General features: G+C 44.8%; 1 protein-coding gene across 4 annotated transcripts in view; it reads left to right on the top strand.

Moving 5' to 3' along the window:
- Positions 1-12,884, top strand: part of LOC147101762 (serine/threonine-protein kinase Nek6-like) — a 334,143-nt gene that overhangs the window by 107,155 nt on the left and 214,104 nt on the right. Inside the window, exon 1 of one of the 4 annotated variants that reach the window (XM_085965670.1) lies at positions 9,568-10,029. The exons of 2 other annotated variants lie outside the window; for them this stretch is intronic. The gene's annotated coding sequence lies outside the window, so the exon portion shown is untranslated. Of the gene's footprint in view, positions 1-9,567; positions 10,030-12,884 lie in introns of those variants that run through there. One more of the 4 variants, XM_085965666.1, reaches the window with a different exon arrangement.

Genomic DNA, 12,884 nt, shown 5'->3' with positions numbered 1-12,884 from the left:
TGGAGCGAATGGAGGAGTCCATCGCGAACATGAGCAGAGCCTTTGTGGAGTCATTGGCGCTTGAACGCATCACCATGGAAAGGTTGGCAACCTCCATGGAAAGGCTGGCTATGGCCATGGAGGCAGTAAGTCGCCGGAGTGAGGAAAACACGGTGAGTGTTCAGAATAGACTGACATCTCTGGAGGAGCGATGGTCAGCTATTGAACAGAGAAACCAGAGCTACATGGAAGTCCTTCTGAGTAGCACTACCAGTGCAGATCCGGGTCCCCATGCCCCCCCTGATGTGCAGCAAGGTGCTCTCAAGCCACTTACAAGCGCTGAGGGGGACCTGACCCATGAGAGGGAAGTTGGTGGCAGACATCAAGGAAGTGGGGGCTCCTCTCCAAGCGCTCACACTTCCATGCCACTGCAGAGCCCTCGGTCAGAGCCCCACCATAGTCCCCACCCAACTGAGATCGGCATCTCAACCCCTGTACAACCGCAGGAGCAGCAGACTGTTGACAAGCCCTCGCAGGTTCGCAACCCCAGAGGACGCCCGCCAAATGTGTCGCGACAGGAGCAGCAAGAAAGTGAGCAAGGGGCCTCCACGTCTGCTAAGCCACAGGGGAAGCACCACGTAGGAGCACGCGTAAGAGAAAGATACTGCACAAATAGTCACAAGGGTAGTCACTTGGGTGAAATGTGTTTATTTTTTAAATGCCACCAGTTGGTTATTGTAAATAAAAATTCTGATGGCAACTGTTGCAGTTGTTGCGTGTGTCATTTCGCAAATGAGACTTCCACATTGAGGGCTTAGGATTACTTGCAATTGTCAGTATGGTGGTCAGAGTGCTAGGAATCCTCTGGTTCTTGGCCATTGTTGATGCTCTGGTAAGAAGCTGCGAGGCAAAAGTGCTTGATTGGCTAGGCTAAGCAAATCTGGCCAAGATGAGTGTGTTCCTTGCATCCCGGGCAGCAATGTTCTCGCGTACTGCTGCCGCTGGTTGATGGGCCTCTGCAAGATGTTAGTTTTTGCTCTCCTGCTCCTCCTCATCTGAGGAGGATATGGGAGGAGCCACTTGGTCCTCAGGAATCTGCAAGCCACGACGCTGTGCCATGTTGTGAAGTGCACAGCAAACCACGATGATTCTGGAGACCCTGGCTGCTGAGTACTGCAGGGCTCCACCTGATCTATCCAGGCATCTGAAGCGCATCTTCAGCATGCTGATGGTTTGCTCGATTATGGATCTGGTGGTAATGTGGCTGTAGTTGTAGCTCTCCTCAACTTCGTTGGATGGGCTCCTCAACGGTGTCATTAGGCACGTCTTCAGGGGTAGCCCTTGTCTCCAAGTAGCCATTCGTTAAGTTGGTCTGGCGGACTGAAGAGCGGAGGCACACTAGACTGGCGCAGGATGAAGGAGTCATGGCAACTGCCAGGGTACTTAGCACAAACATGCAAAATTTCCTTCTTGTGGTCACACACCAGCTGCACGTTGAGGGAGTGGAAGCCCTTGCTGTTGACAAAAATACCTGGATTACGATGGGATGCCTCAAGGGCAAAATGTGTGCAGTCAACGACGCCCTGCATCCTTGGAAAGCCTGCCAGATTAGCTAATCCAACCGCACACGTCGTGACACTTGGTTGATCCTTGGAGAAATGGATGTGATTGTGCGCGATGGCAAAGAAGGCATCGGTTACCTGCGTGATGCAAGTGTGTGCGGCCGCCTGGGAGATGCCACTGATGTCTGCTGCTGATCCCTGGAATGAGCCTGAAGTAAAAAAAGTTGAGTGCGGTGGTGACTTTGATGGCTGCTGGTGAGGGGTGTCCACCTGCTCCTCTGGGCTCCAGGTTTTGCTGCACCATTGCGCAGATGTCACCCACTACCTCTCGCGAAAGTCGGAGCCGCCTTTGGCACTGCTGCTCACTCATGTTGAGGTAGCTGATCCTCTGTAGACCCTGTTTGGGGGGTATCTCCTGCGCCAACAGGCTTCCATGGGCTGGCGCCTTTTGGCCTGTGCAGCTTCACGTGGGTGAGCAGCAGCTTGGCGCTCCTGTTGTTGCCGCTGCTGCTGTTTAAGGTTCTGCTGCTGCCGCGGCTGGTCTTCGTCCTCATCTGATGTCCAGGAGGAAAGGAAATAAATGGTTCCCATGCTTCTGGTAGATGCCTCAGTTGAGGAAGCGCTCATTCAAGATGGGGAGAGGGGTTTCCCAGGAGGTCACACTGGAGATGGGTGTCAGGCTCCAAACTTCCACAGCTATGGTTATGTCTGCTAAAAGTTCCCCCAGACCTGAGACAACAAAGTCCTGCCACCTGCAAATGATGACTGATCAAATCTCCTATTTAATGGTGGAGCTGCAGCTGATAGTCAGCAATCCAATTGTGCTCCCGCCAGGTTTCACCATCGTGTTTCAGTAGAGACGTGGGAAATGTGTTAAAATTGGAAAAGCCTCTCAAAATGGGATTATAGAGGCAATTTAGTGGTTGTTAATGGCCTTAAGGGCCTATCCCGCCTCCTGGAGGCGGGACGGAGACGGGATCAGAAACCACGCATTTGGGAAAATTGCTTGGAAGCGGGATGGAGGCGGGGTCGGCACTTTTTGCAATTTTAACACCCCCACACGCCTCCATTCCCGCCTCCTCAGGCCTGGCAAAATCCAGCCAAATGAGGCCAGTTGTAGCAGCCAAATTGCCACCTACCTAAGATCAACTAACTCAGTCACTTTTTTTCTTGAATTTTTTGACAGAGGCAGAATTAAGCTGAGTACAAAGTGTCAAATAGTGGGTAAAGGCACTGCTTGGTCTGGTACTGCCTGATCAGGGTCAGAAGGTCCCAGCTTTGATCCCCTGTGCTAAGTTAGCTGATTACAGCTGAGGCAATAGTCAGACAGCAACATTGTCCCTCAGTGCCCCTGGCCTAAGAAGAGGAAAAACTGCCTCTTGCTATCTTGTTTTCTTTTACCCTTCAACCACTGTTAATTCTCTATAAAGCGCAAGTCCAGACAGACAGACTTGCATTTATATAGCGCCTTTCACAACCACCAGGCATCCCAAAGTGCTTTACAGCCAATGAAATACTTTTTGAAGTGTAGTCACTGTTGTAATGTAGGAAATGCGGCAGCCAGTTTGCACACAGCAAGCTCCCACAAACAGCAATGTGATAATGACCAGATAATCTGTTTTAGTGATGTTGAATGAGGGATAAATATTGGCCCAGGACACCAGGGAGAACTCCCCTGCTCTTCTTTGAAATAGTGCGCCTCTGGCAGCCTCAGTAATGCACTGGAGTGTCGGCCTAGATTTTTGTGCTCAAGTCTCTGGAGTGGGACTCGAACCCACAACCTTCTGACTCGGAGGCAAGAGCTACAGCTACGTACTTGTATCCTGTTCTGTGCCTGGAAGGCTCTTCTAGGACCCTGATCCGGCAACAATAAACAGCTTGTTGCCTGATATACAATCCCTGTCTCACCTGCGGCCTTAAACCTCTCATTACTTCTTCCAGTCAAGAAGGCGATGCCTTCCAAGTATTGTATTATTTGTACTGCTGTTTCTGATTAAATAAAATAATTAAGATGAGGAAGTGAAAAGTGGACGCATCTTGGTTCAGTTGAGGAGATAAGAGGTGTCCTGTGACATGGAGGACATCAGAATAGGAAATTAAATCGTATTATTGATGAAGCTGCGAAATAGTTTTGCTTTCCGATACTTAATGTACTAATTACCTGTTCATCCTAACTGTGCACACCAGAGGCTGAAGATTTCTAGGCCATTTTTTGATGTGCTGTTCTAATTTATGAAACTTAGAAACTTCTCCCTCTGAGATATAGGACACATTCACCAGCTACATCAATATTAAGGCTTTGAATGGTATATTGGTTAGTATCCAATCAATCCTTTCACAGTTAGGTAGTCATTATAGGACTATTCATATTTCTTTTTCTTATTGCTTTCCCTTCAATAGGCATGTTTTGTGAATTAGAGATATTCAAGGCTGCTTAAGCTTTTATCATTTTTATGACTGCAATCATGCACAATTTCCATTTCTGTGTCGAATATACATCATTATACTTTTTAGGATGCCAAACACTGTCAGGTTTTTGTTGCTATACCTGTGTTCGGTGCGTAATTCTACAGCCAGATGGGTTTCAACATGTTTTTCTTTCTCAGCTTACTGCTACTGGAGGGGGGGAATTTTAACGTGAAATATGTATTTGAATTTTTCACCTGTTTTTCTTACTTTACACTTGCCTCCAAGTAACTGCATTGGAGACACAAACATGATGGCTAAAAAAAACACTTGCATTTATATAATGCCTTATCATGTCACCTAAACAGAGCATCCTGCCTACTTTTGAAATGTGTCATAACTGCAGAAATATCATAGACACATAGGATCTTGCAGCACAGAAGGAGGACATTCAGCCCATCGTGCTTCTGCAGGCTCTTTGAAAGAGCTATCCAATTAGTCCCACTCTCCTGGCCAAGACAGCACGTGAACTCTTTGGCCGGGATCTTACCTGAAGAGGCACATTGGGGGCGGGACTGCTGCCTTTCGGGTTCTAGTCCCGCCCCCAACAATGACCGACGCACAGATGCTATTTTGCGTCAATTGGTCTTGTTAAGCCCGCCCTGTGGGCTTGCCGGCCAATTAAGAGAAAGCCAGTGTCGGATGACATCAGTTGATGACACGTCATCTGCCGGTTTTCTTAAAGGGGCCACCACCATTTCTTTTTGACAGGTGATTTTTTTTCATTGTTTGACAGCATTGAGGTGCTGCAAACACTGACAATCACTGCCCTTGCACCCAGGCTCTCCAGTGACTCTCTCCTTTAGGCTAAAATAGATGGTAGCTGCAGGTGAGGTTACAGAAGCGATCTGTCATTGGTGAGAGAGGTTCTCCCAATGAGGTGGGACTACACAAACACTTCAAAGCTTGTCACATACAGAAAATTCTAAACACATTAAAAATGACTTTCCCAACATTTTCTTACCTCTGCAACTCACCTGTGTCCCATTGGATCCTTCACACCACTTCTGCAGCTGTCACCTATACACAAACATTACAGTAGACCCACAGCACACCACACTTACCATGGCGGGGTTTCCCGACGTCGGGAAGCCTGCAGCAGAAGTGTCAAAATTGGAAAAAGTCTCTTAACTACCTGTTAACAAGCAGCTAAGTGGCTATAGTCCTCTTCCCGCCGCTAGGAGTTGGGTCCCTGCGCAAATCGGGGACCCGACTCCCGGGAAGATTGATTGGAGGTGGGTTGGAAGCGGGTTCGGGACCCGCTGCCAATCTTTTTGATTTTGCCAGCAGTCCCACCTCCAAACCTGACCCCTGAGCGCCGGCAAAATTGCTCCTTTGTTTTTCTTCAAGTAGAGCCATCTTAAACTTCCCCATGAACAGTTAAGCTACCTTAATGACTCTTGTTATGACTCTATGGGCAGGATTTTCATTGAGCTGTGGAGGCGGGATTGGAGGCATGTGGGGGGTTAAAATCTTGAAATCGGGGGGGCACGAACCCATCCTGCCCCCAACCCGCCTCCATGCCAGTTTCAAAGGAGGCGGGTACCCGACCCGTGCTGGGACCCACCTCCCCAAGGCGGGAAGGGGATTAGTGCCAATTAACTGCCAGTTAACAGGCAGTTTTTAACCTAATCCCTATTTTTATTGGTGAAGTGTGGGATTCCCGACAGCTCCAAACCATGCCAAGTTAGCGAGGTGGGCCGTTGGGATGAAGGGCTTGGAGGGTTCGAGATGTCCGGTGTTCAGGTGAGTGATGGGTGCATGAGTGCAGAGGTAAATGTGTTTGGTCTGTGTAAAGTGTTTAAAGAAGTTCTACTAACCTTTACTTACCTTTACAGCCTTCCTTCAGGTCTCGAGAGTCCCTCATCTCACCGGCACAGAAAGCAGAATGGCCGCGATCTGTCAAAATCTGCAGCATTCTGCTTTCTGTTCTGGAGAGATCGCTAAATCATCCTGAGAGGAAGTAATTAACTTAGAGTACAGATTGTCAGTGTTTGAAATGCTGGTATTTCATCTGTCAAAAGCTCTTGACAGATGAAATGTCTGTCTGTGACGTCACCTGTTGCTGGGTGGCCCTTAATTGGCCTGCTGAGCCCGCTGGGCGGGCTCAACAAGGTCAATCAAGTGAAAATCGTGTGGGTTGGCCACAATTTGATGGAGGCGGGACGACAACCCTGAAAGTTGTAGTCCCGCCTCCTGCACGCCTCCTCAATGAAAATCCAGCCCATGGACTCTATATTTTCAAGGGGAGACTGGATAGGCACTTGAGGGAAATAAACTTGCAGGGCTATGGGGATAGAGCGGGGGAATGGGACTGACTGGATTGCTCTACAGGGAGCCGGCACGGACTCGATGGGCCGAATGGCCTCCTTCTGTGCCGTTATGACTCTATTTAATTGAATATCTCGTCTAAAGGACAGCCCCCACTAGCAATGTTATCTACATTACAACAGTGACTACACTTCGAAAGTACTTCATTGGCTGTAAAATGCTTTGGGACATTCTGAGGTCGTGAAAGGTGCAAGTCTTTCTTTTTTCCACACTCCCCATGGCGGGGGGAGGGGGCTTGAACCCATAATGGCTTGATCCAGAGACTTAAGTGTTACCAATTAAGCCAAGCTGACACATGGGAAATGTACTTTGTGAACTTTATTACTTGCATGTAAAGGTCCATAGTTGTCACCATAATCAATAAGGTGATGGACTGTACCTCAAACAGAGTGGTCTTCAAATAGCAGACAACATGAGTTGTAAAATTGCTTAGGGAAATCGGATGGATGAAATGTCCTCAGTTTAGTGATTCCCTCTTATAGAGCAAAGAAAATAAAAATGAAAACGCATTTATATAGCGCCTTTCTCAACCTCAGGACATTCCAAAGCGCTTTACAGCCAATAATGTTGTTGTGAAGTGTAGTCACTGTTGTAACATAGAGAATTAGAGAATTATGCACAGTGATTTCAACTTTGCAGTGTCCTGTTTCAAGTAACTGAATGTCAGATCATATGATACAGGTTGAAACTATAGCATCCTACAATTTGAAATTTAATCTAGCATGCTCCCTGGAAAAAATTGGTAATCAGGATCCAAGTCTCTTTAATGACTGCAATTTAGTAATGTATGCTTAAGCTTGCTGTATTGGTTTACTTTTATAGCTGTCAATCAAATGTTTAAGCATGGTTAGGCTGACAGGCTGCTCTCAGATAGCCTGACAAGGAGGAATCTCCCCAGAATGCTTCAGTTTAAGTAAAAAAAACCTTCCATAATCTGCAGATATAAAATGTTTCAGCCTCAGGATGGCTTCATTCATCTTCAGCTCCATTCCCAGGGGCTTTATCTGCATTCTCAACTGTCTTTGATTGGTTTCTCTTGCAGCATCATGGGCAGCCTCTTCTTTACTGAACAGGTCCAAACTGGCTGTATGGTTTTACCTGAAAATAATGGAAATTCCTGAAATTCATGGCCCAAAGAGCTTATAAATGCACTTTGCAGCTATTCTTCATCTTCAGGGCATGTGAACCCCATTTGACAATCTAATTACAGTGTTGGAATTACAGTTAGTATGCTCTTAACATGATGTAACACCCAATAACACCCAGTTCTACAAGGTCAGCAGCAATATAGCAGCAGGATGAACTTTTCTAGTCATCTTCCTCTTTCTCCATTTTGTACCATATTTTCTTCCCCTCTCCTTTAGGTCTGTGGTACAATTTACATTGCCTGACAGAGAGGGCAGACAGGCCTATATTCATCCCATTTTTTAACGAGTCACCATTGCTGTGATTGTAAACACATTTTTGGATGCATTGACGGAGTCGTGCACGTGCTGGCTAGAACAATTCTTCCTTCCAGAAGTGATGTGAGTTGCCTTTTCCCCTTTTCCCATGGTCTCGCACTTCAATGCCTCCCTGCTGATGGAGGACGGCAAAGAATAACCCTCTCCTTGTCAAATAGCCTTAAAGCTCCAGCATGCTGCACCACACCAAGATGCCTTCTTGTGTGTAGTGTACTCTTCTGATGAATCAGCGTGCGGGTGCACTCTATGTAGTTTGGGGTATTCCTGAGGCATAAAAAAACAGGGAGGGTCTTTGTTTGATTCCCGGTCTGTGCTGGGTTAGCTTATCGCAGGGGGGAGACGGGGTGATGGGGCATTACAATTGGATCCTGTTTTTGGAGGAAAAAAATCAGCCAGGACACCCGCTCTTGATCGCTATCCAGTTTGGCTACTTAACAATAGTCACTGCATTCCAAGTCAACTCATTGTTTTGATTTGACAAGTTTCATCATGATAAAGTCCCAAATAAGCACATGTATATTATTTTAAATTGCCCAGTGACCCTTTCTGGAAAGCATGCATACGTAGATGTAAGAGGCGTGCAGGGTCTCGCTTGGATGGATGTTGTCTTTGTTGACCAGCCATCCCACACCTACAGTCTTAAGTTCACACATGAAGACTGCCACTTCAGTGAGGTACCAAAGGATGGTCAGTGCCTGGAACCATGTGCCAGCTTGAGCCAGTCAGCACCTTTAGGAGAAGAGAAGAAAAATTTTGAGAAAAAAGTTTGAAGCTTGTTAATATTAGAACAAATGAAATCCACTCATGCACTTTCAAAATGTTAGGTTACACAACCCGTAAAAGAGGGCAGCCTAACTTTTTATTTCAAGAGCACAATTGAGTCTGATACATATTTAGGTATATTTCAGCCTGGTCGCAAACAAACCTAGCTCGGTTAATTGAGTTGGATTCAGATTACATGTAAAATAGTAGATTGCTCTGTTCTAGTAAGAAATCTGAACCCAAACGGACAGAAAACCTGGAACTCGGCCAAGTTCCCACTTGCAATGTTGACTTTACCGCACTTTCAGTGGTTGAGCTGTACCGTTGAGTGTAATAGGCTGGGATAGGCTCAGATTGATGCTGGTTCATACATCCGCGCCCTCCATTAGAAATGTGTGTGACAGTCATATAATGGAAGATAATGTTTATCAGTCAATATATGCATGTTTACGTTTCTCTTTCAATGTGTTGAATTGATACACATGTAGATATTGAGAATATCTAGAGATCTCTAATATGACATTGTATCATCACTGTCATTAAGATGTGTTGCGAACGGCCCTTTGATTTACATTTGCATCTTTTGCTTGCTTCTAAAAGCATGCCAGCAGTATCAATTTTTTTGTTGTTGCAAAGCTCCAAGTTCCACAAAGCCACATTGGTCGGCTGTTCAAAACCGTGCTGGAAGTTGCTGTCGAGGCTTCGCTGTGTTAGAATGTCGATGGTTCAGCGAGGCAGCTCGGGCTGGGAGAGAGAGCGGCACGTCTCCCACATCTGGGCCGTCAGCAGCTGAGAAACTCTGTAACTGCGCTCATGACAGAGTGAAAGGAACTGTGCATTCCAGCGAAATTCAGAAGCATTCTGGGACAGAGGGAAAGAGAATGGCAAGAGAGAGAGAGAGAGCTCATAATTGTTACAGTCACAAACTGGTCAATCTGGCTTCAATTAAAAAAAACACACGAGCCAGCCGAGCACGTGATTCGAAAAAAAAAAAGCTTCAGCATTCTTTAGCAATACAAGGTTTCATTTATCAGCTCTTTGACTGGAAGTTGCAGGCTTCTCCACCACCCCCTCCCGCCCCAACTCCTGAAAACCCACCCCTTCCCTCAGTATGGCAAACATCTGGTTCCGAAAAAGCTGCCTTTTCAATTTACTTTCTGCCGTTCTCGTGCAGTGTTTGCCTAAGGCCAAAAGGCCAGGATTAGGGGAAAGGGAAGGTTGCAGTCATTTTTTTTTCATGCAAAGTCAATCTCCCCTCCCCTTCAAAAAAAAAGTCTAAACGTTCCTTCTGGGAGGCCTGCGTGGCATGTAAGTTGAAGCAGGCTTAGAAATGAGAGTGGATTTTCATGGAGCGCACACAAGTTGCTTAACAAGGACGAATCCTTCCAGAATGCTTTAGTTTGTTTAATCGGTTTTCCATAATCTGCAAAGTGCAGTTTCTCTGCCAATACACGCTACAGGTCCTGGTAGGTCTGCTGTTTTCTTCCTGATGTTTCATTATTACCTTTTATAATTAACTAGAGTGTAACATGTGCTTTAACCTGCAACTAGCTCCGCATACGATCTTTTACTGTTAAGCTTAGCTCGTCCATTGACTCCTCTTAACTGCTTCTAAATGTTAACATTCCATGCCGGGTAACATTCCTCTTTTATCACTGTGAGACTGTGGAATTGCAGCCCTTCTGGCCTGACGTAAATAAATCACTGCACTTTCCTTCTGCCATAGAGCCACAAGCAAGGGGATTTTAAATGTTAGAAACGGACCCTCCTATTGTGGCATTTTTCAAAGTAACTTTACAGAATGATATGCTGCAAATTTTAGGTTTGGATCATTATTTTGTTTTATTAGTTATGATTTATAAGTGCAATTTATTTTGCACTATGCTATGCTAAAAGAGTGCTTTTTCTCATTTTCTCCTGTTCCCCCCCCAAAACCTTCTCCCCTTCCTCTCCTAAAGGTGGTGACTCATACCTGGGGTATAGTTGCATGGGCTCAGTGGCTCATCCAAGTGGTCATTCTTCATGTCTTAACCTGGGAAGTGAGTGTTGACTGGTTATCCAAATGTAGGGGCTACCACAGCTGCTTGTGATGCCTCCAAGTTTTTATATCTATCCAGCTTCCTTAACGTGACACCGGGAATGAATATTCAGTTGAGGTATAAACCTGTATCATACTTTAACAAGGTGCGCATTGGAGTTTTTTTTAATGTGGGAGTGCTCATGAGATCAGAGACTGCTGGTTTTATGAATTGAAAGTGAAATAAAAGCATCTGATGAGCAGCTGTATTTAAAGTCAGAGGGGGAAAAATAAACAGCAAAACACTTTGGAAAGCTGAATCAGGAACAGGTTCAGGTGATGGACAGATGAGCAAAGGTGTTCTTTTAAAGCGAAGTCTTGAGGGACACAAGGATATCAATCTAGTGCTAAGTATCCAAGTGAAAATATTTGTTTCTCCAGAAATTATCTGCAACTATATTATGGATAATTGAAAGTTTTGGGTCTTAAAAAATTGGATTATTATTTTACCCATATGGATTTTTTTAAATAACAGAAGTCCAGTTCTAAACCAGATCTCTACTTTGCACAGACTTTCAGTTGCCACAGGGACTATTAGGAATGTAGTCTGATTTCTTTCTTTCCCTCAGGGACACTCTCTGTGGTGCAACGACTTCACTATCCCTACAAAGCTACAGCTACAGGAGTTACCAGTCACACTGTGGGAGAGTTCACTGATGAAAGTGTCTTTTATGCTGGCATCAAATAAAGAACCCAGGGTTAAGTGAAAAATTGAGCAGAACCTTTTAAATCGTAAACAAATGGAAGTGTGCCTATTTGTTTTGCACAAGCACCCAAGCAAAATTTACATATACACTGATGTCCACCATGAGTGCACTCACATAATATAAGATAATGCAATCGGAGCAATGCTTAATATTCACACGCACCCACTCTCACTGGAAAGCTCTCTGTTATAAGGGGTATTCTGCCACCTTGTTGCTAAAAGCTGTTTAATTTGCAGTGTGCTGCAGGATATCGAGCTTCGATAGTAGATTTGTGCACAGGTCCAATAGGAACCATCAGTTACCACAGGTCTAGTCACTCACACGGCATCAATTCTGTTCTACAACGGAGGAATGCCAGGTGGCGACTGTGTTGTTCTGGTTTGAATTACTTTTTTACAATGAGGACCATTGTACTGGTATGATCAGAAAAATCCATTCTTGTTCTATGTCATAAAATTCTAACACTGCTGGCAGTGACTGAGAGATAAAAAAACTATCTGTGTTCTCAGTTCACTGGACCTTGACATTTTCATGTTACATTTTATGCTGTGTCACTGGAACGCACATCACAATACATGAAGTGGTCGACACTCAGAGAGCACACTGCTGTATGAGTGTCCCATTTACAGATATACCAGAATTGTAATTTGAGATAGTGGGAGGAAAAATGAAATCATCCATTTCTTTTCTTATTGTGTGGAGATTTTTTTTGTTCTTAAATATCATCTTGGCTCAGCTGGTCGCACTGTTGCCTCTGAGGTTGTGAGTTCGAGCTCCACTCCAGAACTTGAACATATAATCTGGCTGACACTTCAGTGTAGTCCTGAAGGAGCACTTCATTGATGTAGGAACCACCCCTTGGATGAGATGTTAAACTAAGTTCCTGGGTCTCAGTTGGGTGGATATAAAAGAACCTATGGCACTATTTGAAGAAGAGTAGGGAGTTCTCCTGGTGGATTGGCCAATATTTCTCCCACATTTATAAAAATGGCTAAAACCAGCTCTGAGGCTGTTTTTTCACTTAATCATATGCCAAACATGTCTCAAATGAACTGATCATATCATAGATATAACTATGTTAATCTTTGAACTTTAAAAATGTGTCAATATAAAAAGGGCTACTGTCAGATAAGTAAAGTCATTGATAGCCCCAACTCTTTCAAAGAGCCAGTACAGGGACGATGGGCTGAGTGGCCTCCTTCTGTGCTGTAAATTTCTATGATTCACCTGTCTGTGGCGCAGTAAAGGTTAACAGCTTTGTATTGTTAAACATGCGCGATATGTTTTTTTAAACCTCAGTGTGCAAAAGTAAAGAACACAAAATAAACCAGTTATGCCTATCCACGAGTGTTTGGACTGTAATATTATGTGGGTGTATACAGGTGAATGGGTTTAACATGTTAAATATTGCATTTGATTAGCGGAACTAACCTATAAAGTTTAATAATTAGTAAATAATCAATTAGTAATCAAACTAAAATGACAATTGAATGATTAAATGGTTAATGATTTTAAAAAGCCACTCTACAAGATCATG

This window comes from Somniosus microcephalus, chromosome 23, assembly GCF_052327205.1.
Source record: "Somniosus microcephalus isolate GS21.2 chromosome 23, FLI_Smic_1.0, whole genome shotgun sequence".
NCBI classification, from domain to species: Eukaryota; Metazoa; Chordata; class Chondrichthyes; order Squaliformes; family Somniosidae; genus Somniosus; species Somniosus microcephalus.
This window is presented reverse-complemented; position numbering and strand designations above follow the sequence as displayed.